This window comes from Scomber scombrus, chromosome 15 (genome assembly GCF_963691925.1).
Source record: "Scomber scombrus chromosome 15, fScoSco1.1, whole genome shotgun sequence".
Taxonomy (NCBI): Eukaryota; Metazoa; Chordata; class Actinopteri; order Scombriformes; family Scombridae; genus Scomber; species Scomber scombrus.
This window is the reverse complement of record NC_084984.1, coordinates 940,459-966,049: the sequence shown is the minus strand read 5'-3', so window position 1 is coordinate 966,049 and position 25,591 is coordinate 940,459. Positions and strand designations below refer to the sequence as shown.

At 40.6% G+C, this 25,591-nt stretch overlaps 1 protein-coding gene across 1 annotated transcript in view; it reads left to right on the top strand.

Moving 5' to 3' along the window:
* The window catches only part of mfhas1 (multifunctional ROCO family signaling regulator 1), a 33,306-nt gene that overhangs the window by 6,822 nt on the left and 893 nt on the right, over positions 1-25,591 (top strand). The gene's annotated exons all lie outside the window — the stretch shown is intronic.

Sequence of the window (25,591 nt, the reverse complement as noted above, 5' to 3'; positions counted from 1 at the left end):
AGGTGACGTCATTATATTATTTTTATAGTTGTTTTGTTGGATAAACGGCCTTAAAACACCTAAAATATCACCAAAGACAAAGAAAAGCAGCAGATTCTCACATTTAAGAAGCTGAAATCTGCTTTAAAAAAATGTTTTGCTTGAAAATCTGTAAAACTGAGCTTCTGACGTCGGTTTGAGTCGAGTCTCCTGATGTTTGCAGCTCTGCTCTGATAGAAAGTGAAGAATGTGTTGTGTGTGTGTGTTGAGGTCCGACTCTGTGATGTGATAAAATAGTTTCCGCGTGTTGTGTGAGAGATTACAGCTGTGATGTTTAATGAATCGTTTTATATCCGGGGGGCAGATAGCGGACGCTCAGACGTCTCTTTCTGCTCGGCCGATCAACCGAACCAGGAAACGCTTTGGAGCTGCAGAAAAGAAAACAGCTCAGATTGTATCGCTGTGTGTTTGCAGCCGCGGAGGAATTTCCTCCCAGAGTCACATGATGAGATGAGATGAGAGGCTTTTTCTGCACTGGAGTCTGAAACGGGATGAAATGTGTCTGCTGTGTTGACAGGTGGCTGCAGGGAAATGTTTCGTGTTAATTCAGTCAGAAATGAAAAAGATGTGATTATATTTTATTAACTGTGTTGGATTTATCTGTAGATTTCTACTCCGTCACATTTCAAACTTATATCAGGATCATTTTCATCATTAAACTGATTTACTGAGTCAGAGAAAGGGTTAATGAGGTGTTTCTTAGTGTCCATGTGGTTTATTTAAATTTAAAGGGTTAAAATGTGAAAATAAACGTATGAATAACTTCACACATTCTTTTTTTGTGGACCCAGCATCAAATTTCTGCTTTTAATCCATTTAGAGAGAATATATTAGAGGATTATGGCAAAAATGTCTAAGTGGTGTAACCATAAAAACTTTGTACCAAATAATTCAACTTGCTTAAAAACAGTAAATTGTCAATAAAACACCATATCAACTAGTTTGGCATGATCTTACATTATAACTTTATATTAAATAAAGGTAATGGAATACAATTGTTATCAATATTACATTTACTCTGGTAACCATGGAGACCAGGAAACATTTACATGTTTTAAATGAAGTCATTATTAGTATAAGTCCACTTAAATACACTGTAGGTGATAAAATATGTAATATTTATCATTCTTTTGTGGTTACACCATTTGACATTTTCAAACTAAACGCGCAATCTATTGCACTGTGCACGCTATTTAGTTCCTTTATTTGGGATCTTAGTAAATCAGGCCCTAAGAATAATAACTATAACTATAATAACGATGTGAGCGTCCACACTAATGAACTATAACGTCATAATGTTTCGGCAGCTAATGAAAATAATCTGTTAATGACCCGTTCTGGTTGTAAGTAGAGAAAGGAAAGGAAAGGTGACCCATGTGTGAGCTGATTCAGTGTGATGATCAGAAGTATTTCAGACACTAGTTGCTTCGATGTTTCAGTGTTTACAAACCAAACTGAGCAGATGTTGAAGCGTGATATGCAAAAAGCTCACAGATGAGCAGCTCTTATTGAACTGTGACAGACGCAGAGTATGAGCACTGATATGAAGACTGATGTTTGTGGTTTTTCCTCTGGATGGATCAGAGGACGATGATGTTTGACTCTGAGTCTGAGGACAGTGAGCTTAGTGAGACTTACAGCACAGAGACGATCTGATCTAAACACACAGCTACACACTGTATTAAATATATAAAGTTACTGTATTAAATATATAAAGTTACTGTGTTAAATATATAAAGTTACTGTATTAAATATATAAAGTTACTGTGTTAAATATATAAAGTTACTGTGTTCTTTTAACCTTTGTGTCGTCCTCCCGGGTCAAATTGACCCCGTCTGTTTTGACTGTTCCTTCTTTCCTTCCTTCCGTCTGTCCTTCCTCCCTCCCTCCTTTCCTTCCTTCTTCCTCCCTTCCTTCCTTCATCCCTCCTTTCCTTCCTTCCTTCCTCCTTTCATTCCTTCCTTCCTTTCTCACCCCTTCCTTTCCTTCCTTCTTCCTCCTTTCCTTCCTTCTTCCTCTCTTCCTTCCTTCCTCACCCCCTCCTTTCCTTCCTTCCTTCCTTCCCTCCTTCCTTCCTCCCTCGTTTCCTTCCTTCTTCCTCCCTCGTTTCCTTCCTTCTTCCTCCCTTCCTTCCTTCCTCACCCCCTCCTTTACTTCCTTCTTCCTCCCTTCCTTCCTTCATCACTTCTTTCCTTCCTTTCTTCCTTCCTTCCTTCCTTCCTTCCATCCTTCCTTCCTTCCTTCCTTGACTCGAGGACATCAGGAGGGTTAAAATGATACTCAGAAAAAAACACAAAAAAACAAACAAATAAGTAACACGAACTACAGGAAATATATAAATAGGAACAGTTTAAATAAGAGGATGATGTCAGAGTGAGATACTGACACCTCTAAACTGAAGTAAATATACTGAACACACACACACACACACACACACACACACACACATACACACACACACACACACACACACACACACACATACACACACACACACACACACACACACACACACACACACACACACACACACACACACACACACACACATACCTTAGCAGACGGACCTCTGGGCAGATTCGGAGTCGTGTTTTTGTCCTTTTATGGATGTTTCAGTGAACGCAGCAGACTAAACACTGCAGAACAAAACTCACAGAAACAACCTTCATGAGTCTGAACCACACACACACACACATACACACACACACACACACACACACTCACACTCACACTCACACTCATACACACACACACACACACTCACACTCACACTCATACACACACACACAGACACACTACCACACACACACACACACACACACACACACACACACTCACACTCATACACACACACACAGACACACTACCACACACACACACACACACACACACACACACACACACACACACACACACACACACACACACACACACACACACAGAGAGACACACATACACACACACACACACACACACACACACACACAGAGAGACACACACACACACACACACACACACACAGAGAGACACACATACACACACACACATACACTACCACACACACACACACACACACACACACACTTCTTTTATTATAACATTTCAGAGGAAAAGCAGCAAAGCTTCACATTTCTGCAGCTGGAAGCAGAAGAACTTTAACTTTAACTCATTAAAACTAATAATCACTCTGCTGGTTAACTGACTGCAGCTCTTCTAGTTTAACTTATATTAATATAATAATCTAAGTCACAGTACTTAAATAACCTGAAACATTGAATGCATCACCTCTGGCTGTATTATGCTGTTCTGTTCTGGTTTGTTTGCTGCAGTACTTTCACTGTTTCTGCTGCTCAGCCAGTTTCTGTTAATCCACTTAAAGGATCCGCTGGGATTAAAAACAACAAGTCACACTTTACTCCAGATGGTCAGTGAACGCAGCGCGGTGGGGGGTGGGGGTGGTGGTGGGGGGGGGGGGGGTGAAGTCCAGCCAGGTTTCACTTTGACTCCTGCAGCAGTTCAGTTATTGTTTTATGAGACATGAAGATGAATCAGATGTTTGAAGTGAAGCTTAAATATTAACATGTTGTTTTATTGAGCCGTCAGACAGGAAGTGAGAATAAAAGGTTATCATTGTGTAACATGTAAGAAACCTTTGTTTATATAATAAACTATGAAACATATAAAATCAGACACTGTGAATGAATGAATGATGTTTGGAGAACAGACACAAAGCTGCAGAGACTCATTAAGAAGAAAGAACATAATGACATTATTGTGTGTGTGTGTGTGTGTGTGTGTTCATGTGTGTGTGTGTGTGTGTTCGTGTGTGTGTGTTCATGTGTGTGTGTGTGTGTTCATGTGTGTGTGTGTGTGTGTTCATGTGTGTGTGTGTGTGTGTTCGTGTGTGTGTGTGTGTGTGTTCATGTGTGTGTGTGTGTGTGTGTGTTCGTGTGTGTGTGTTCATGTGTGTGTGTGTGTGTGTGTGTTCATGTGTGTGTTCGTGTGTATGTGTTCATGTGTGTGTGTTCGTATGTGTGTGTGTTCATGTGTGTGTGTGTGTGTGTTCATGTGTGTGTGTGTGTGTGTGTGTGTGTGTGTGTCTATATGTGTGTGTGTGTGTGTGTGTGTGTGTGTCTATGTGTGTGTGTGTGTGTGTAGTAGTGTGTGTGTGTGTGTGTGTGCGTGTGCGTGCGTGTGTGTGTGTGTGTTTTACTACAGAGATAAACTAATGAATGAATGAAAAGGAGGAAACTGAGTCTCAGTGTTTCATCTCTTTCATTTTCTCTTTTCTCTCTTTTTAAAAATGAGCCGACAGTAAATTCTAACTTTACTTTTAATGTCGTTAAAATTAATAAAATGTCAGAAAACGCACAGATGTACAAAACCTGCAGATCAATCTGACATCTGATTGGATATTTATATCATGTGATCGCTGATAAACCGGCTCTTTCTTTCCATTTTAAATCCTTTAATATAAAACATATAACACCTATATAATCATCCTATCCTCCCCTTCCTCCTCTTCCTCCTCTTCCTCCTCTTCCTCCTCTTCCTCCTCTCCCTCCTCTTCTTCCTCTTCTTCCTCTCCCTCCTCTCCCTCCTCTTCCTCCTCTCCCTCCTCTTCTTCCTCTCCCTCCTCTTCTTCCTCTCCCTCCTCTTCTTCCTCTCCCTCCTCTTCCTCCTCTCCCTCCTCTTCTTCCTCTCCCTCCTCTTCCTCCTCCTTCTCTTCCTCCTCTTCCTCTTCTCCCTCCTCTCCCTCCTCTTCCTCCTCTCTCTCCTCTTCCTCCTCCTCTTCCTCTCCCTCCTCTTCCTCCTCTTCCTTCTCTTCCTTCTCTCCCTCCTCTTCTTCCTCTCCCTCCTCCTCTTCCTCCACTCCCTCCTCTCCCTCCTATTCTTCCTCTCCCTCCTCTTCCTCATCTTCCTCCCCTTCCTCCTCTTCCTTCTCTTCCTCCTCCTCCTCATCTTCCTCCTCTTCTTCCTCCTCCTCCGCCTCACCCTCCTCTTCCTCCTCTCCCTCCTCCTCCTCTCCCTCCTCCTCCTCTTCCTCTTCTCCCTCCTCTCCCTCCTCTTCCTCCTCTCCCTCATCTTCCTCCTCTCCCTCTTCTTCCTCCTCTCCCTCCTCTTCCTCCTCTTCCTCCTCTCCCTCCTCTTCCTCCTCCTCCTCTTCCTCCTCTTCCTTCTCTCCCTCCTCTCCCTCCTCTTCTTCCTCTCCCTCCTCCTCTTCCTCCTCTTCCTCCTCTCCCTCCTCTTCCTCCTCTCTCTCCTCGTACTCCTCTCCCTCCTCTCCCTCCTCTTCCTCCTCTTCCTCCTCTCCCTCATCTTCCTCATCTCCCTCCTCTCCCTCCTCTTCCTCCTCTTCCTCTCCCTCATCTTCCTCCTCTCCCTCTTCTTCCTCCTCTCCCTCCTCTTCCTCCTCTTCCTCCTCTCCCTCCTCTTCCTCCTCCTCCTCTTCCTCCTCTTCCTCCTCCTCCTCCTCTTACTCCTCTTCCTTCTCTCCCTCCTCTTCTTCCTCTCCCTCCTCCTCTCCATCCTCTTCCTCCTCTTCTTCCTCTCCCTCCTCTCCCTCCTCTTCCTCCTCTTCCTCCTCCTCCTCCTCCTCTCCCTCCTCTTCCTCCTCTTCCTCCTCTCTCTCCTCCTCCTCCTCTTCCTCCTCTTCCTCCTGCAGTGACTCAGCTTCATGTCCGTCCGCGTTACAACTCGCAGCTCTGTGGAAATGAAGCTCGGCTTGGACATAAAGGAGCTTCTGTGTGTCGGAGCTCAGAGCGTCTGTGACTCTGCTGTTTGTGACAATGAGACTCTTCACACATCAGCTGCTCTCGGTCTGCTGCTAAACACATAAAAAGAGACACGAAGCTGCTCACACTGAGGCTGAGTCACTTCCAGCATGCAGGGTTTAATGGAGGAGAGATGATGTCATCAGTTTAAAGCAGACAGATTTCTGCTGATGCAGCAGATTAAGATATTACTCATAAAGCTGCAGCTCCTACTTATTATTATTATTATGATAAATATTATTAAACCAGTCTCTGTTTAGAAGCCTTCTGATTCTCTCTCCTCTATTTAAAACAAACACACAGATACTAACTTTTAAGGAATTTATTGACTAATACTACGAGATAAAACACAATGTTATATGATTAGAAGATTACAGTTTAAACTAATATTGAATTAACTCCTGAATTAATTTAATACCCAGTTAAGAGCAAGTACAAATTTCTCTCCAATCAATAATAATCAATCAATGACTGAATGCTCCTGAAAATGTCAAATGGTGTAACCACAAAAGAATGATAAATATTACATATTTTATCCTCCTACAGTGTATTTAAGTGGACTTATACTAATAATAATAATAATAATAATACATTTTATTTTTAAGGCGCCTTTCAGGGCACTCAAGGTCGCCTTACAATACAGATAAAAAACAATTAAAAGAGCCAAAAGGGACACATGTAAGTGCAATAAAAAAAAAAAAAATAAAATAAAAAAAAAACAAATACAATCAGAAAACTGCAGGATGGATGACAAATTAAAGTGAGTATGAAAGTTTGAAAAGGTGGGTTTTTAGACGGGATTTGAAAATGGATAGAGAGGTGATGTTCCTGATGTCGGGGGGAAGGGAGTTCCAGAGGCGGGGGGCAGAGCGGCTGAAGGCTCTGGACCCCATGGTGGACAGACGGGCAGAGGGAACAGCGAGGCTGATGGAGGAGGCTGATCTGAGTGCCCGGGAGGGAGTGTTGATGTGGAGGAGGTCAGAGAGGTATGGGGGGGCGAGGTTGTGGATGGCCTTGAAAGTGTGAAGCAGGATTTTGAAGTCTATGCGAAATTTGACAGGAAGCCAGTGAAGTTGTTGAAGAACAGGAGTGATATGATTGATGGATGGAGTTCTGGAGACAATACGAGCAGCTGAGTTCTGGACCAGTTGGAGCTTACGGAGGGACTTGTGGGGGAGACCGAAGAGGAGGGAGTTGCAATAGTCTAGGCGGGATGTAACTAGAGTGTGGACCAGGATGGCAGCGCTGTTGGAAGTGAGGGACGGACGGAGGCGGTTGATATTGCGAAGATGGAAGTAGGCTGACTGGGTAACCTTATTAATGTGAGTCTGGAATGACAAAGAGCTGTCAAGGACGACACCCAGGCTCTTAACCTGAGTGGAGGGGGAAACAGAGGAGTTGTCAATGGGGATGGTGAAACTGGGAGTGTTAGTGAGAGAGGATTTTGAACCAACTAGGAGGACCTCAGTTTTATCGCTGTTGAGTTTGAGAAAGTTTGAAGAGAACCAGGATTTGATTTCCTGTAAACAGACACAGAGGGAGGGGGACGGGAAGGTGGAGGTGGGTTTAGAGGAGAGGTAGAGCTGGGTGTCGTCCGCGTAACAATGGAAATGGATGTTATATTTTCGGAAAATATGACCAAGAGGAAGGAGATAGATGATAAATAGGATGGGACCGAGGACAGAGCCTTGAGGAACACCAGAGGAGAGGGGAGAAGGTTGGGATGTGAATGTCTTCAGCTGGATGAACTGAGTGCGGCCAGAGAGGTAGGAAATGAACCAGTCCAGAGGTGTGTCAGATAGTCCAATAGATGCTAGCCTGTCGAGGAGGATGGGGTGGGAGATGGTGTCGAAGGCCGCACTCAGATCAAGGAGGATGAGAATGGAAGATAGTCCGGAGTCAGCTGCCATCAGGAGGTCGTCGGTGATTTTAAGGAGAGCAGTCTCTGTGCTATGGCGTGGGCGGAAACCAGACTGGAACTGTTCATATAGGTTATTGTTATGGAGATGAGTATGAACCTGAGATGCCACTGCTTTTTCCAGGATTTTTGAAATAAATGGTAGGTTAGAAATCGGACGAAGGTTATTGAAGTTGTTGGGATCAGAACCAGGTTTCTTCAGAATAGGTGTTACAGCCGCGGATTTGAGAGATGATGGAACAGAGCCAGAGGTTAGGGAGGAGTGAATGATGGCAGTTATCAGGGGCAACAGAGAGGGAAGGCATGCAGTGACTAAAGAGGTCGGCAGTGGGTCGAGCTGGCAGGTGGATGTTTTAGACTTCAGGATGAGGTCAGAAATGACAATGGGAGAGGGGAGTTGGAAGCTTGAGAACGGTTGAAAGAGGGGGGCATGAGAAGCCAGAGGAGACGGATTGCAGGATGAGTGAGGGGTCAGTTGCTGGTGGATCTTGCTTATTTTTTCATTAAAAAATGTCATTAAGGAGGTACAGTGTTCTGTGGAGTAGAAATGAGGGGGAAAAGAGTCCGGGGGGCGTAGTGTTTTGTTCAGTACTGAGAATAGGGCCCTGGAATTCCCATCACCAGCACTGATCAGATCTTTATAATATTGGGATTTGACTGAGGAGAGGGTGTCTTTGTAGTAAGCAATGTGGGAGTGGTACATTTCCTTGTGAACAGAGAGTCCAGTTTTTTTGTAGAGCCGTTCAAGTTGACGTCCTTTGGTTTTGAGTTGTCGTAAAAGAGGTGAAAACCAGGGTGCTGAGTGGGTGAATGATACGGTCTGAGTTTTTTTAGGGGCAAGTGAGTTCAACAGAGTGTGGAGATGATCATTGTAGAGGGTAACCAGTTGATCAGGAGGGGAGGAGTAGATGAAACTGGGGAGGCTGTCAATACCTGAGGAGAGAGCTGCTAGGTCAATGTTTTTGATATTACGGAAAGAGATAAGACGTGACTGTTTAGTTTTGGACAGTTTTAAGCTGGAGTTGAATGTAATTAACAAGTGATCAGAGATGGGAAAATCATCAGCGGAACAGTTAAAAGGAGTGACACCAGAGCAGCAGACCAGATCCAAAATATGTCCTTTAGTGTGGGTAGAGAAGCCAATGTACTGTTTGAGTCCAAAACTGTCCAGGCAAGATGTAAAATCCTTGGTAAGAGGCAGATTGAGGTTGTCCATATGAATATTAAAATCACCAAGCAAAATTACATTGGGAAAGAGAGAGCAGATGTGAGTCAGGAAAGCAGAGAAGTCATTAATAAAATCCTTGTTAGGTTTGGGTGGGCGATAGATATTAAGTAAAATAGTTGGAGTCGGACCATTAAGTTGAAGAGCCAGAGTTTCAAAAGATGAATATAGTGGAACTGTAACAGGTAAAACCTTCCAGGTATCGCGGTAGATTATCGCGAGACCTCCTCCTCTGCCGGTGAGACGGGGCTGGCAGGTGTAAACAAACCCAGGTGGTACCGTTTCATTCAGCTGAGAGAAGTCATTGGGTTGTTGCCACGTCTCAGTTAGACATAAAAAGTCATACTTGCGGTCACGGAGGAGGTCCTGGAGCAGTGGTCCCTTGCCCGTAAGGGAACGGATGTTAAATAATCCAATTTTGACGTCGCTGCGCTCGTTGGTGAAGGTGATGTTAGCCGACCTGGCTAGGCTGGCTAATACACTGCGGTCCACTTTCCTACCGGAGTTTGTCGGAGGATGTCGAGTTGTAGACCAGATGGAGTTGATTGCAGTGGAGTCATCGATGTGGTAACTTCGTCTCGAGCCACGGTGGATGTATTTCCGAGGAGGTGGCCGAGCGATGTCAGGGCAGAGATGCTGAAGCAGTGGAGAATCGTACCGGTGGAGCCGAAACTGGAGGAGCTCAGCAGCCGTGTATTGGAGTAGGGCTGACGATGGATTAAATATGATGGACAGAACAATCCAGGCAAGCACAAACCTTACGGCAAGGTTGTGGATCTTCATGTTAAGCCAGAGAGGAGTAACGTACCCGGAAAGCAGTAGGAGTAGGAAGGCGTGGGAGCCCCACAGGTGAGCAGTCCACAGGTGAGCAGACCAGATCTGACAAAACTGACAAGCAGATGGTTTTGATGGGAGAGCCAATGTATAAATCCAACAGCGCCGTGTTTACCGAAGGTAAAATATCTACTGCAGAGTCCATATATCAATTTAATTCGCAAAGAAAATCACAGATAAGGGCCAGTGAGCAGCGGCAGCAAAATGTTTCCTGATCTCCATGGTTACCAGAGTAAATGTAATATTTAGAACAATTGTATTCCATTACCTTTATTTAATATAAAGTTATAATGTAAGATCATGCCAAACTAGTTGATATGGTGTTTTATTGACAATTTACTGTTTTTAAGCAAGTTGAATTATTTGGTACAAAGTTTTTATGGTTACACCACTTAGACATTTTTGCCATAATCCTCTAATATATTCTCTCTAAATGGATTAAAAGCAGAAATTTGATGCTGGGTCCACAAAAAAAGAATGTGTGCAAGTTATTCATACGTTTATTTTATCATTTTAACCCTTTAAATTTAAAATAAACCACATGGACACTAAATAAACATTATAGTTTATAGCTAATTCCAATGGTTAGATAATGTAAACGATAAATGTCGTCATTTTATGCACTAAAGATTATAATTAAACTATAAAACAACAAACCTCCACTACAATAAAATATGTGTTTATCTATATAATCTGTACATATATTGGGTTTTGTATCAGTATCGGCTCCAACTTTCCAGTTTCAGTCAGGTTGTAGTTTTTTTGTCTCTTTGTGTTTTAACGTTACAAACAGCTTGATGATCCGAGCTGAGCGACGTGTTCGGACTCGTCTGGTTGGGTTTCAGAGTGAAGTGAGCTCAGTGTGTGTTTAGCTTCCTGTTTTAGCCTCAGCGTATTTATCTGAGTGTCGGTGAGTAATCTCGTAGAGAGGATGACGATCCTGTTACATCAGCGTGCTGTAAGCCGCGCTGCTTTATCTCAGACATGTGACTCAGACGGCAGGTTCAGGACACGCGGTGATGTCACAGGATCAATGCTGTCATGTGACCTGTGAATTAACTCTGGTGCTGAGCAGAAATCAGCTGTGTTTTTATTCATATATGAAGTTTTACTACAGTTACTAACACACTATATTTCTTTTAACGCTGAAGTCACATGATGTTGGATAATCACTCACAGATCAGTTTGTTACTTTATTAGATCTGAAATAAGTAAACTGTAAACAATCAGCAGCTTTTTACAGTAAATTCTGCTGTAATCACACTTTTATAATGCATGGTGGGTAATTATACTGAATATTACAGCAGGATGCAGTGAATTCAAATTTAACTGTAATTACAAGTAATTACTGGGATTAGTGTTCAGCACCATACTGTCATTTTGTGGTTTGTGGTGGTTAAAGGTTAATACATAAGGCTCAGTGATAAATAAGTGTTGGTAAGATGATGAATTCATAAATCAGTTAAACTAGATTTAAAAGCAGCATCAGGTTTGTTAAAATTTACATTTAGTATTTTTGTTGGTTTTATAGGAGATAAATTCAGACTAAACTCAGCGGCTCCGTAGCAGCAAGACATCATGGACGTCCGAGTTACGCCCAGTTCAATATAATCAATATATTAAAAAAAGATCAATAAGAGAAAACTGGATCAATGTGTAATTAAGGTTTTATTGTTTTAATAATTGTTTTATAAATGGATGAATACAGAAAAAGACCTTAAACAGATCTTAAAAACTAGTTTTAAACGGCATCTTTTATTAGTCAGTATGAACAAGAGGAACGTGGGTCAGTAACTAATAAGTGTTGGTAAGATGATGAATTCATAAATCAGTTAAACTAGTTTTAAAAGCAGCATCAGGTTTGTTGTCATCGTGCATGCTCATAAACATCGTTGATTACTAAGCTGTTTGCTAAGGTACTTGCTAAGGCGGTTGCTAAGGTGGTTGCTAAGGTGGTTGCTAAGGTGGTTGCTAAGGTGTTTCCACTCTCATATCTCAGATGTGATTCAGCTCCAACATGTACGGATGGATGTGAGAAGTTGAACATTTGGAGTAAAGAAGGAGAAAAAGAAGTGAAATCCTTAAAGAGACGGGAGGTAAAACGGTTTCAGAGGCTGAACTGAGCGGCTGCATAAAGGACCAGTAGAAGATAAATAAGGAGATTTTAACTGGAAATCATGCAAAAATATTCCAGTAGAGACACAGAATATAAATATAGAGCTGCAGATGTAAAGAATATGTGAGTTTCTCATAAATGACTCTATGACGCAGCACCTTTCTGGACTTTTTAAGAGTGTTTTTTTAAGTATTAACACCTCTACTGTGACCCGCTGTCTTCCTTTTTAAATAAATAAATGAGTCCGCGCTCACAGAGCTGACTCTTATTAAACTGAAAAATATGTTTTTTCCAGAACTGCTTTCAAATTTCCCAGAAACTAGTCAGATAACCCTCAAAGTCTCAGAGGAGCAGAGATAACAGCAGACTGTGTGAGTGACGCTGATCGTCTCAACAGAGAGAAAGTTGATAAACGGGAGTTAAAATCTTCTCCAGCAGTAAAAGCAGCTGTTATCAGTGTTCAGAGAGTCTGGCTGGATAATAACAGTGTTTATTGAGCCGTCTGCTGACACGCTGTCGGCTGCTTGTGGTGAGCAGACGTTCATCCAGCAGCAGAAAGCTCCTGACTGTGAAGAATGAAACTGATTCATACGACTGTTTTCCACTGAACTCGCTGCTCCTCCTGTCACTTAAATCCTGTCCAGAGCGACATCTGTGTTTTAAAGTGGATCTTTTTTAGAGGTTTTTTTTCCTTCTGTTGAGTTTTATCAGCTCAAAGTGAAACAGCAACATATCAGAGTTTGATCCAATATGATGACACAGAATCTTTGTCATGTGAGAATAAAACTACGCAGAGTCTGATCGAATGAATCATCAGTTAATCATTAATCACAAAGCTGCTGAGAACCATTATTATTAGAGTTCAACTGATATACTATCTGATATACAGTATCTGTGTTTATAGGTCAGTGAGGTTTCTGTGTCCATGTGGTTTAGTTTAAATTTAAAGGGTTCAAATGTGAAAATAAACGTATGAATAACTTGCACACATTCTTTTTGTGTGGACCCAGCATCAAATTTCTGCTTTTAATCCATTTTGAGAGAATATATTAGAGGATTATGGCAAAAATGTCTAAGTGGTGTAACCATAAAAACTTTGTACCAAATAATTCAACTTGCTTAAAAACAGTAAATAGTCAATAAAACACCATATCAACTAGTTTGGCATGATCTTACATTATAACTTTATATTAAATAAAGGTAATGGAATACAATTGTTCTAAATATTACATTTACTCTGGTTACCATGGAGATCAGGAACCATTTACATGTTTTAAATGAAGTCATTATTAGTATAAGTCCACTTAAACACACTGTAGGTGATAAAATATGTAATATTTATCATTCTTTTGTGGTTACACCATTTGACATTTTCGGGAGCATTCAGTCTTACTTTTGGTAAAAAATGGTTTAATGTCATTTCAAATGATATAAAACCAACAAAAATACTAAATGTACATTTTAACAAACCTGATGCTGCTTTTAAAACTAGTTTAACTGATTTATGAATTCATCATCTTACCAACACTTATTATTACTGAGTCTACTAAAACAGCAACATATATTCTTCTTAAATGACTTCAATCATTAAACAGTGACTGATAGATAAACACAGGCAGCTGAACTTGTCCTGACTCTGAACTGGATCGGCTCTCTCACACTAAAATGTCACCTCCGGGTCACCGTAGGACTCGTTTTACTCTCCTGAATGGAGTCGTCTCTGTCAGCAGAACGAAGGTGCAGCTGCTGTGAAGATCTTCTGTCTGACGTTCAGACTCTGAGCTGTGAAATGAAACAGGAGTCAGGTCTGAGGACAGGAAGCAGAAACCTGATGATGATGGAAATCCTTTCATACCAGAGTTACATAACAGCCTCCAGAGTCTCTGTGGACCGAGCCGAGGCTTTATACTGCTCACAGAGTTTGGAAAAATCTGCACAATACACACACACACACACACACACACACACACACACACACAGACACACACACACACTCACACACTCTCACACACACATACACACACACACACACACAGACACACACACACACACACACACACACTCTCTCTCACTCACACACACACACACTCACAGACACACACACACACACACACACTCACACACTCTCACACACACACACACACACACACACACACACTCACACACTCACACACACACACACACACACACACACACACACACTGCTGCCTGAAAATCAAACCGAGTGATTAAATGAATCATCAGATCAGTGAGTAGTGATGAAGAGGAGACTGAACCTTCCTCACATATTTCACTCTGTTAATGACGTCATCTCGCTGTGTTTCTTCTTCTGCGACGGTTTAACGGCACCGACTGGAGGACTAGTTTATCTGATATTCACACCAACAGGAGGAGAGTCATGTTTAGCTGAAGAAGCTTTAAGATTATAAATAAAGTTAAAAATACAAACACAAAGAAACCAGATTAAAATGATGAAAGTTTCTCAGACTGATCGCTGCTCGGCTGCACCACGACGTTTACCTCATTACACAGCAGATGTTAGCAGCTGGAATACACACACACACATACACACACACACACACACACACACACACACACACAGACACACACACACACACACACACACACACACTCTCTCTCACTCACACACACACACACACACACACACACACACACACACACACACACATACACACACGCACACACACACACACACACACACACACACACACACACACACACACACACACATACACACACACACACACACACACAGACACACACACACACACACACACACACACACACACACACACACACACACACTGAGGGGAATGCCGAGGCTTTAAACTGCAGCAGATGTGAGGAGAGTTTCTGGATTTCTGATGATTTTGTAACATCAGAGGAAAGTTTGATGAGTCACGATGATGATGATGATGATGATGATGATGAGGAAAGTGTCACAGAGGAAAGATGGCTGATTGAAACTAAAGCTCAATTAGTTGATCAATAGAGAATGAATCTGTTACTGTTAAAGGAAAAATAGTTTCAGTCACTTTTTAAACATAAAGATGATTTAAATTTTTTAGATTTTCAGCTGTTGGACAAATGAAGACATGAAAACACAACGATGTTGATCTGAGAAAGGAGGAGGAAAGAAAGAAAGAAAGAAAGAAAGAAAGAAAGAAAGGAGGAGAGTAAATCTTCATCTTCAGTGTTGTTAGTAGCAAAGTCTTTGTGTTACTATGGTTACAGCACAGCTCAACAGGGAAACACTGAGAGGGAATCTGATGCTAAAAGACTGTAAATGTGTCAGATATCATTGATATGACTAACTCACACTGATGAAGCTCAATAGAAGCTGATCAGATACTTTATAAACTGGATAAACTACAGACTGGTCCTTTAACTTCCTGTAACCTCGGTGACGTTCAGCCTCTCGGAGCAGAGCCTCGTCTTCTCTGCAGGTTTCCTCTCCGCCAGGCGAACGCTGACCAACCCAGTTATTTTCGGTGGCGTTTCCTCTGCGGTGGAAGTAGGCCAAACATTCCTGAGGAAGCAGCACTGTGACAGAGCAGCTGCTGATCAGGAGATAATAACAGAGAAGAAGAAGTCAGAGTAGATCCTCCGCTGTGAGGAGAGGAAACAGATAAAGTTACATTAGGAAGCAGGAAACAGTCTTCTTAATGTGTGAAACTCTGCTTATAAGTATAAACTCAGTCCTGGAGCAGAACTGACTCACTTCTTATGTTTAGAAAAGGATGAAAACTTTCCTAAAAACCATCTAATAATGTTCTTTATTATATATTTATGTGTTTAGTGGTGGATATGGATTCTATAAGTGTTTGAGGTTTCGGAGGCGAGCGTCTCGTCTCTGCAGAGGAGACGAAGAGCGAGTTCAGACATGTTTGTTGTTGAAGTCTTTACACAGAAACAGACTGACACTGCTGCAGTTGTAGTTCTTTAAAGGGAAATGTAGTTTTAAGGAGTATTACTGTAATACTGCATACTACATCACTCATAATACTGCAGTACTTTTACTTGTAATGGAGTATTTGTACATTACTGTTTTAGTACTTTTACTGCAGTAAAGTATCAGAGTCGTTATTGTTCATTTAGTTTCATCCTCGTTGTCATGGTGATTAAAGTTGTAAATGAGTTAAATGAACTCTGGTGGCTTCAGAAAGGGATCAGATCTACTGCTGTGTGAAAACAACACACACACACACAGATCAGCTGATCTGTGTGTGTGTGTGTGTGTGTGTGTGTGTGTGTGTGTGTGTGTGTGTGTGTGTGTGTGTGTGTGTGTGTGTGTTGGTCTTTTCTGCTGTGTGACCTCTGTGCTGTGTTTGATCTCGGCTGTTTAAACTCTTGGCGTTAATCCTCCGTCTGTCTTGCAGCAGCTGTTCGTGGACGCTGTCACACGTTCAGCTTCGGCCTTCAGACACATTTAAACTCCTCAAACGGTTTCTGAGCCGCGGCGCTCCTCCTGGAACCTGAACCCAGAGACTATTTGTAGAGCAGCTGGAGGCGACGCAGCTCCTGTTTCTGAGCTCGACTGGATGTTTATGTCACATCTGCTGGTGTGAAGACCGGCGGCTCCAAGCTACTGTAGGAACTAGTCAATATTTACATTAGCGACGCATCTGCTGATTGATTCCTGCAGAAATTCAGCCATAAAATAGTAAAACAATGATGTCTAGTTCCTCCTAGAGTTAAAGATGAAGCCTTTAAATGTACAAAACCCCAAATATTCTGTTAATGATCAAACATCAGAGAAGCTGAAACTAGTCAATGTTTTTTCATTTGTGTTTGAAAAATGACTAAAATGATGAATAGATGATCAGATCTGCTTAAAAAGACATGAGGAGCAGCAGTGAGTGGAATATATTTCATTCATAGATTAGAGCTCGAGGAGACTGTGACAGATATTTTACAGTTTTTTGACATTAAAGACCAAAAGCTTGATTGATTAATCAAGGGAACAATTCTCAGATTAATCAGTAATCAAAAACTGATTGTTAGTTGCAGCCGTAAGTTAATAATTACCATCAGATATCAGTTACAGGACAGACGTCTTTGTCTCAGATGTTCAGTTTACTGTCAGAGTAGATCTGACTGGATGTTTCAGGCTTTGAGTTAAACACAAACAGCAGTGAACTCTTTGTGTTTTATAAGAGAGACAACAGCTGCTGTGAAGTGAACATGAAGCACTACGAACCTCATTACACCTGAGAGGGCGGCCATGGTGTGAACGAGGAGGCGTGTCCGCCCCCCCCCCCCCCAACCCTAAACCTACCCCCCCCCCCCTAACCCTAACCCCCCCATGACCTCATATCCAGGTTCATCTCAGGCAATAACTCGCTGCAGTATTACAGCTTTATTTATCTCTAACAGCTTCACTCATTCAACGACAGTAACAGACGTTGTAGCTTCTGTATTTATAAAGATATGAAATAAGATAAGATGCTTTTATTGTTACTGTACTTCAAATACAGTGACATCGCTAAGTGACATCACAGCGGTGTTTAGACATTCATTCATTCGGCAAAACACACAATCAATCACAACCCTTCATAAAACTATACAACTAAACAAAGACAGGTAAATAAAAACAAAGTGCTGTGAATATTACACTAGTATATAAAGCACAGGTATATAATGGTTGAATGGTCACAGTGTGTTTATTGACCTGTAGATCAAAGTAGTGAGAGGAGTCTTTTATAATGTAAAGACATCTCACAGTGTCACAGGTTATCATACTGCACTGTTCCTCGTTGTCGTTGTTAATGTTCAGCGTCCTTCATTATGAGCCAGGTGTTATAAAAGTTATAAAAGTTTGATTTACTGTCATCAGACAGAGAAAACTTAACCTGTCAATCAAATCGTGTTTAATCTCACTGCATCGTGATCGGAGGATGAATCGTATCGCATCAGTAGTTGCTGCTCATGTATCTTTAACACACCTGAACACACACACACACACACACACACCTGTACACACACACCTGTACACACACACACACACACACCTGAACACACACACACACACACACAAACCTGAACATACACACACACACACACCTGAACACACACACACACATACCTGAACACACACACACCTGAACACACACACACACACACACACACACACACACACACACCTGAACACACACACACACACACACACACACACCTGAACACACACACACACACACACACACACCTGAACACACACACACACACACCTGTACACACACACACACACACACACACACCTGTACACACACACACACACACACACACACACACACACACACACACACCTGTACACACACACACACACACACACACACCTGTACACACACACACACACACACACACACACACACCTGAACACACACACACACACACCTACACACACACACACACACACACACACACCTGAACACACACACACACACACACACACACACACCTGAACACACACACACACACACACACACACACACACCTGTACACACACACACACACACACACACACCTGTACACACACACACACACACACACACACACACACACACCTGTACACACACACACACACACACACACACACACACACACACACACACACCTGTACACACACACACACACACACACACACACACACCTGTACACACACACACACACACACACACACACACACACCTGAACACACACACACACACACACACACACACACCTACACACACACACACACACACACACCTGAACACACACACACACACACACACACACACACACACACACACACACACACACACACCTGAACACCCCCCTAATCCCCGGCAGGCAGCAGTGGGTGAAACGTCGCTCTGAGGTGGATCAGATTTAGTTTTTCTGGTAAATCTCTTCGCTGTGACGTCACTGATCCGAGCTCACACATGATCTTTTGTTCTGAGCTCAGAGTGACCTCGTTATCATCATCATCATCATCACCATGACTCCTCTTCCTCAGCACGGAGGATCAGTCTGTGCTGCGTCATCTCTGCTGTTGCAGCTTCTGGACTGCTGCACTTTTTTATTTTAAATAATTAAACACTAAATGTTAAATGTGACTGCAGCAGAGAGAAAGAGGAAGTCTCTAAAAGTTCAGATATTTATATTAATAATCAGTTTATAAACAGTAATAAATGGTTTATAACTCACTTTAATGCTGTCAGCAGATATAAATGTTTATTAATGTTATAATAAATGTTTGCTGCTGTATAAACTAATAATGAAACAGCTTTAATAATATAATATGTCTTAATAGGAGAAGTTAATAAACACTTAAACATGTCTTACTATCTGATTATAACCACATTATGTGTTATAAACATGTATGAACTGTTAAGATTCTGATTATTAATGATGAGTTAATAGCATCGTTACTATTAGTCAGTTTATTGGTTGATTTATTAAAGGAAACTAACAGCTGATTTATTTCAGTGTTTCATCATCATTATAATCACTGTTACATCAGACCCAAACACAACAAGGAGGTGCTGGTTTTAATGAGAGCTGCAGCGATCAGTGGATTAATAAGATGCTCTAACCTTTATAACCTAATTAATTACTGATCAGAACATCAGCAGCAAGTAAAGAATGAAGAGAAACTTTATTATGAGACGTTAAACAACACGTAAATGTGCTGCTGTTGTTTATACGTGTTGTTACCATAGACTGTATATAAAATAACATCCGTGACGTCACCCATTGGTTTGTGGACTGCTGCTCGGAGGCCAATAGTATCGGATCTGAGCAGCGCCATCTTGAAAATTTCAGGTGCATGCTGGGAAAAATAAAAACAGGGATTCTACTTATATGGGCATCAGGAGGAGCATGAGGCGCCCTCCTGAACCTGTGAACCAATCAACCTGTCAATCACCACGTAGCCACGCCCTAATGCATACCCTGCTTTATCGTCACATATAAAATCAGGGAGGCCAAAATGTCCCAAATGAACATCATACTGCATTGAAGAAGGCTTTAAACTAGCGATTGAGACCATAAACACATTTTGAAAACGTTTACTGAGGTTAGAAATCAAGTGAGAAGTTGGTGAATTCTCCATTGACTTGTATAGAGACGGAAGTCCTTTTGACACCAAAACGGTCGCCCCCTGGTGGCCTTTTGATAGAATGCAGTTTTAAGTTACTTCCTCGTTGGCCTCATTTCAGAGGACCAGAATTAAACACAGAATTCTTTGCTTTTCTTTTGCAGACGTGACTTAAACAGAATATTTAAGTTTTGTGCTGTTTATCGGACAGAATAAGATATTTAAAGGCGTCTTTGGGTCATCTTTCTCTACTTTCTGACATTTTATTGACAAAACATGAATCAGATCTGCTGTGAAAACAAACATCAGTGACGGATCTCATCTTTGTTTTATCTGTTTTTGGACAGAATTATTTTATTGGTCAGATATCTGAGAGTGTTCTCTGATGTCTGTGATGAGTGGATCCGTTTAGGACTCATTAGTCAGAGTTTTAAAGCCTGTAAACTGAGATTATTGGTGTGAAGAGACAGCGAGCAGCACAGAAGTCACTGTAGTACACTTTGTTCTCTGCTGGTCGGCTTGGCTGCGGCTCAGATTCCTCAAACTCCTTCAGTTCCTCCTCCGCCGGTCAGACGGGAAGCTCACAATAGAACAGGAAGTGAAATCTGGATGTTTGGAAACAGTTTGTGAATGAGCGCTCGGCCAGACTCCTGCTACTGCTTTCTCAAGAAAAACAGAGAAAAATGCAAAATCCCGGCGGGAGTTTCCTGGAGAGACGGGAAAGAGAAGTGAGTGGCTGCTTCCTTTTATGGCAGCTGATGATTCGTCTACCTGCTGATGGAGGAGGAGGAGGAGGAGGAGGAGGAGGAGGAGGAGGAGGAGGAGGAGGAGGAAGAGGAGGAGGAGGAGGAGGTGTGTACATTCCTGCTCCTTGATGTCAGCTGTTTCTGTTACTGCTGGACTCTGAGGAGGAGGAGGAGGAGGAGGAGGAGGAGGAGGAGGAGGAGGAGGAGGAGGAGGAGGAGGAGGAGGAGGAGGAAGAGGAGGAGGAGGAGGAGGAGTTATTAGGCTTTGACCTAATTCAGGACACACAGTCGGATGTTTGAGCCGTCAGCTGATTCCAGACCTGAAAAAACACAGAGCTGAGAAACCGATCAATCAATCAATCAATCAATCAATCAATCAAACATAATTCATATAGAAGCTTTCATACAGTTTAATGTTAAAGTGTTTCACAGCTGATAATAAAACAGAAGTGACGACATGAAGAAAAGGAATAAAAACAAAGAACAGATAAAAGACAAATTGAGACCAATGAATGTAAGAGGAAATAAAAAATGTTTAAAAAATGTGAATAAAATAAGTAAAAAATAAATAATTAAATAGATAAAAGAATAATTGAATAAATAAGTAAAATAAGAAAGAATAAAATAAAAGCCTTCATTAAAAATTAGAGTTAAAAAACAAAATAGTATTATATATATATATATATATGTACTATATATTATATAGTACAGTTAAAAACAAATACTATGAAATAATTAAGTTCTTAATTAAAAGCCTCTGATGATGATGAGGAGGAGGAGGAGGAGGAGGAGGAGGATGATGATGATGAGGAGGAGGAGGAAGATGATGATGATGATGTTGAGGAGGAGGATGATGATGATGAGGAGGAGGAGGAAGATGATGACTGCATCCTGCTTCCCTCCAGCAGAACAAACAGCAGCACAGATCAATGAGCTGTAATGGTTGAACTGGTTAAACTGGGCGTGTTTCATTACATCAGCAACAAACCTGAAGCTCCGATTACAGAGTGAGACGAACCCTGAGAGCAGCGTCTGACTTCACTCTGCTTTACATACAGACACTATAATAATAATAATGATAATAATAATAACAATAATAATAATAATAATAATAATAATAATAATAATAATAATAATAATAATAATAATAATAATAATGATAATAATAATAATAATAATAATAATAATAATAATAATAATAATAATAACAATAATAATAATAATAATAATAATAATAATAATGATAATAATAATAATAATAATAATAATAACAATAATAATAATAATAATAATACATATTTATATGAATAGTGGAGCTAAAAACAGAAGAGAACATCACTCTGCTTTATTTAATCATCAGACTCATTATGGACAGTTTTGTGTTTTAAAGGATGAAATTAATTTATTTCTCTGTTATTTTATTTTTTAGTCGCTGAAACGAATAAAATATAAAAACCTGGTAACGAGTCAGATTCATGAGCTCATTAAATGTTTTAATCTGAGAACACGCAGAGATTTAAAGGCTCACCCTAAAACCCTTAATACTGCAGTACTGTTACTGTAATACTGCATACTACATCACTATAATACTGCAGTACTGTTACTGTAATACTACATACTACATCACTATAATACTGCAGTACTTTTACTGTAATACTGCATACTACATCACTATAATACTGCATTACTTTTACTGTAATACTGCATACTACATCACTATAATACTGCAGTACTGTTACTGTAATACTACATACTACATCACTATAATACTGCAGTACTTTTACTGTAATACTGCATACTACATCACTCATAATACTGCAGTACTTTACTGTAATACTGCATACTACATCACTATAATACTGCAGTACTGTTACTGTAATACTGCATACTACATCACTATAATACTGCAGTACTTTTACTGTAATACTGCATACTACATCACTATAATACTGCAGTACTTTTACTGTAATACTACATACTACATCACTATAATACTGCAGTACTTTTACTGTAATACTGCATACTACATCGCTCATAATACTGCAGTACTTTTACTGTAATACTGCATACTACATCACTATAATACTGTAGTACTTTTACTGTAATACTGCATACTACATCACTATAATACTGCAGTACTTTTACTGTAATACTGCATACTACATCACTATAATACTGCAGTACTTTACTGTAATACTGCATACTACATCACTATAATACTGCAGTACTTTTACTGTAATACTGCATACTACATCACTCATAATACTGCAGTACTTTTACTGTAATACTGCATACTACATCACTATAATACTGCAGTACTGTTACTGTAATACTGCATACTACATCACTATAATACTGCAGTACTGTTACTGTAATACTGCATACTACATCACTCATAATACTGCAGTACTTTTACTGTAATACTGCATACTACATCGCTCATAATACTGCAGTACTTTTACTGTAATACTGCATACTACATCACTATAATACTGCAGTACTTTTACTGTAATACTGCATACTACATCACTATAATACTGCAGTACTTTTACTGTAATACTGCATACTACATAACTCATAATACTGCAGTACTTTTACTTGTAATAGAGTATTTTACATAGTTTTTAATGCAGTAAAGGGTTTAAATGAGCTTCTTTGTCTCTGATGCAGCAGCAGCAGCAGCAGCAGCAGGTTAACATGTGGGAAGTGAAAGCAGGTCAGTCTGTCTGCAGCAGATAAACCCAGATCAGAATATTATTGAGCTCCTCATGTCCTGAAAAAGAGGTTTATTTATTAAGTGATGTAATCCAGGAGCCGCTTACAGCAGCTGTCACTAAACTCACTTCCTGTTTGAGACAGAGGCTGAACTGAGGCGCTGCACAAAGGACGAGGAGACGAGAAATCAGGAGGTTTTAACTGGAAATCATGCAGCGATACTCCAGTAGAATATAAATATAAATATAAATCTAGAGCTGGAGTCTTATGAACGTTAACATTCAGACTCTGGAGCGTTTCCAGCTGCTTGAGTCTTCATGTGATTTTAAAACACATGACGCAGTTTATTAGTGAGCTGAGAGAAACAACAGAGATCATGTTGACTCTGCAGTGGTGTGTGTGTGTGTGTGTGTGTGTGTGTGTGTGTGTGTGTGTGTGTGTGATGCATGCGCTGTATCGACGCTGCTGCACTCACACTTCCAGGTGCAGCTTATCGAGGTATTTTTAGGTCACACGGACACATGATCGTTTACCTTTCACTGTTCCTCTGATCCTCAGAGTGTCTGCTGGGTCGACTTTAAGCTTCCTGTCGTCCTCCCGGGTCAAATTCACCCCGTCTGTTTTGACTCTTCCTTCTTTCCTTCTTTCCTTCCTTCCTTCCTTCCTTCCTTCCTTCCTCCCTTCTAGACTATCAGTGGTTAGTAGACGATATCAAACAACATAAAAGACCAAAAACAAGCTTTTATATCTAAAAATGCTCAAAATTCAGAAACTAAAAGTGAGAAATTCAGAAAAACGTTTTTATTTTCCATTCTGATTATTTAGGCTCATTTTGTTGGTTTTACGTCATTAGATCCAGTTATTATATCTTCATTTTGTTTATGTTGAGTTATTATGAATCTGAAACTTAAATAACTTCGTTCTTCTTCGTCTGTAGTATTCTTACATGTGTTTGTACTTCAGTGATTTCTTAACTTCTAACAGCATTAAGTCCATACTTCTTTACTTGATGATGAAAATAGGTCACTGTGTGTGTGTGTGTGTGTGTGTGTGTGTGTGTGTGTGTGTGTGTGTGTGTGTGTGTGTGTGTGTGTCTGTCTGTGTGTGTCTCTGTGTGTGTGTGTGTGTGTGTCTTGGCTCTCTCTGCATTGACTCAGGAAGCATGTTTGAATGTCTGGATGTGAGAAGTTCGTTGACTCGTGAAGGTTGCATGAAGTGTAACAGCTGTGTGTGTGTGTGTGTGTGTGTGTGTGTGTGTGTGTGTGTGTGTGTGTGTGTGTGTGTGTGTGTGTGTCTGTCTGTGTGTGTGTGTCTCTGTGTGTGTGTGTGTGTGTGTGTGTGTGTGTGTGTGTGTCTGTCTGTGTGTGTCTCTGTGTGTGTGTGTGTGTGTGTGTGTGTGTGTGTGTGTGTGTGTGTGTGTGTGTGTGTGTGTGTGTGTGTGTGTGTGTGTGTGTGTCTCTCTGCCCTCAGCGACGACTCTCAGGCTGCTTCACTGTTTATACTCAGAGTTTATGTTCATATGTTAAAATGATCACAAAGAATAATAAGTGGAACAAAACAAGCACAAGAGTTTAATGCTGTAGAGAAACTGTTAAGATCAGATCAGATATTCCTTTATTCCCACATTGGAGAAATTTACATTATAACTGCAGCAAGTAAACAGTAAAAATAAAAAGAATAAAGATAATAATAATATTATAATAATATAATAATCATTTAGCTGTAATCTGGTACAAAGCATCTTATCTGTCTTTTCTTTTTATATTAATGTATTTTCTACATGCTCCCTGATATAAATACATTAAAAAAGTAATAAATAATAATACGTAAGTACAAACGTTATAATATAAAAACAATAGTAGTAAAAAATAACATCATGTACCAGAGTATGTTGAATGATCAGATACATGAATTTATTATTGTTATTGCTCATCTAACTACTGATATTACAGTTATTTACAGTAAAAAGTGCAGTTTGTGAGGTTTACTGGGACAAAAGAAAAAAGAAAAACAAAAGAGCAATAAATCAACTAAAGACAGGAAACAGTGAAAGATAAATAATAATAAATGTGAAATAAAACGTTTAAAACAAACAAACACGCAGATTAAAGTGAGAAACCTG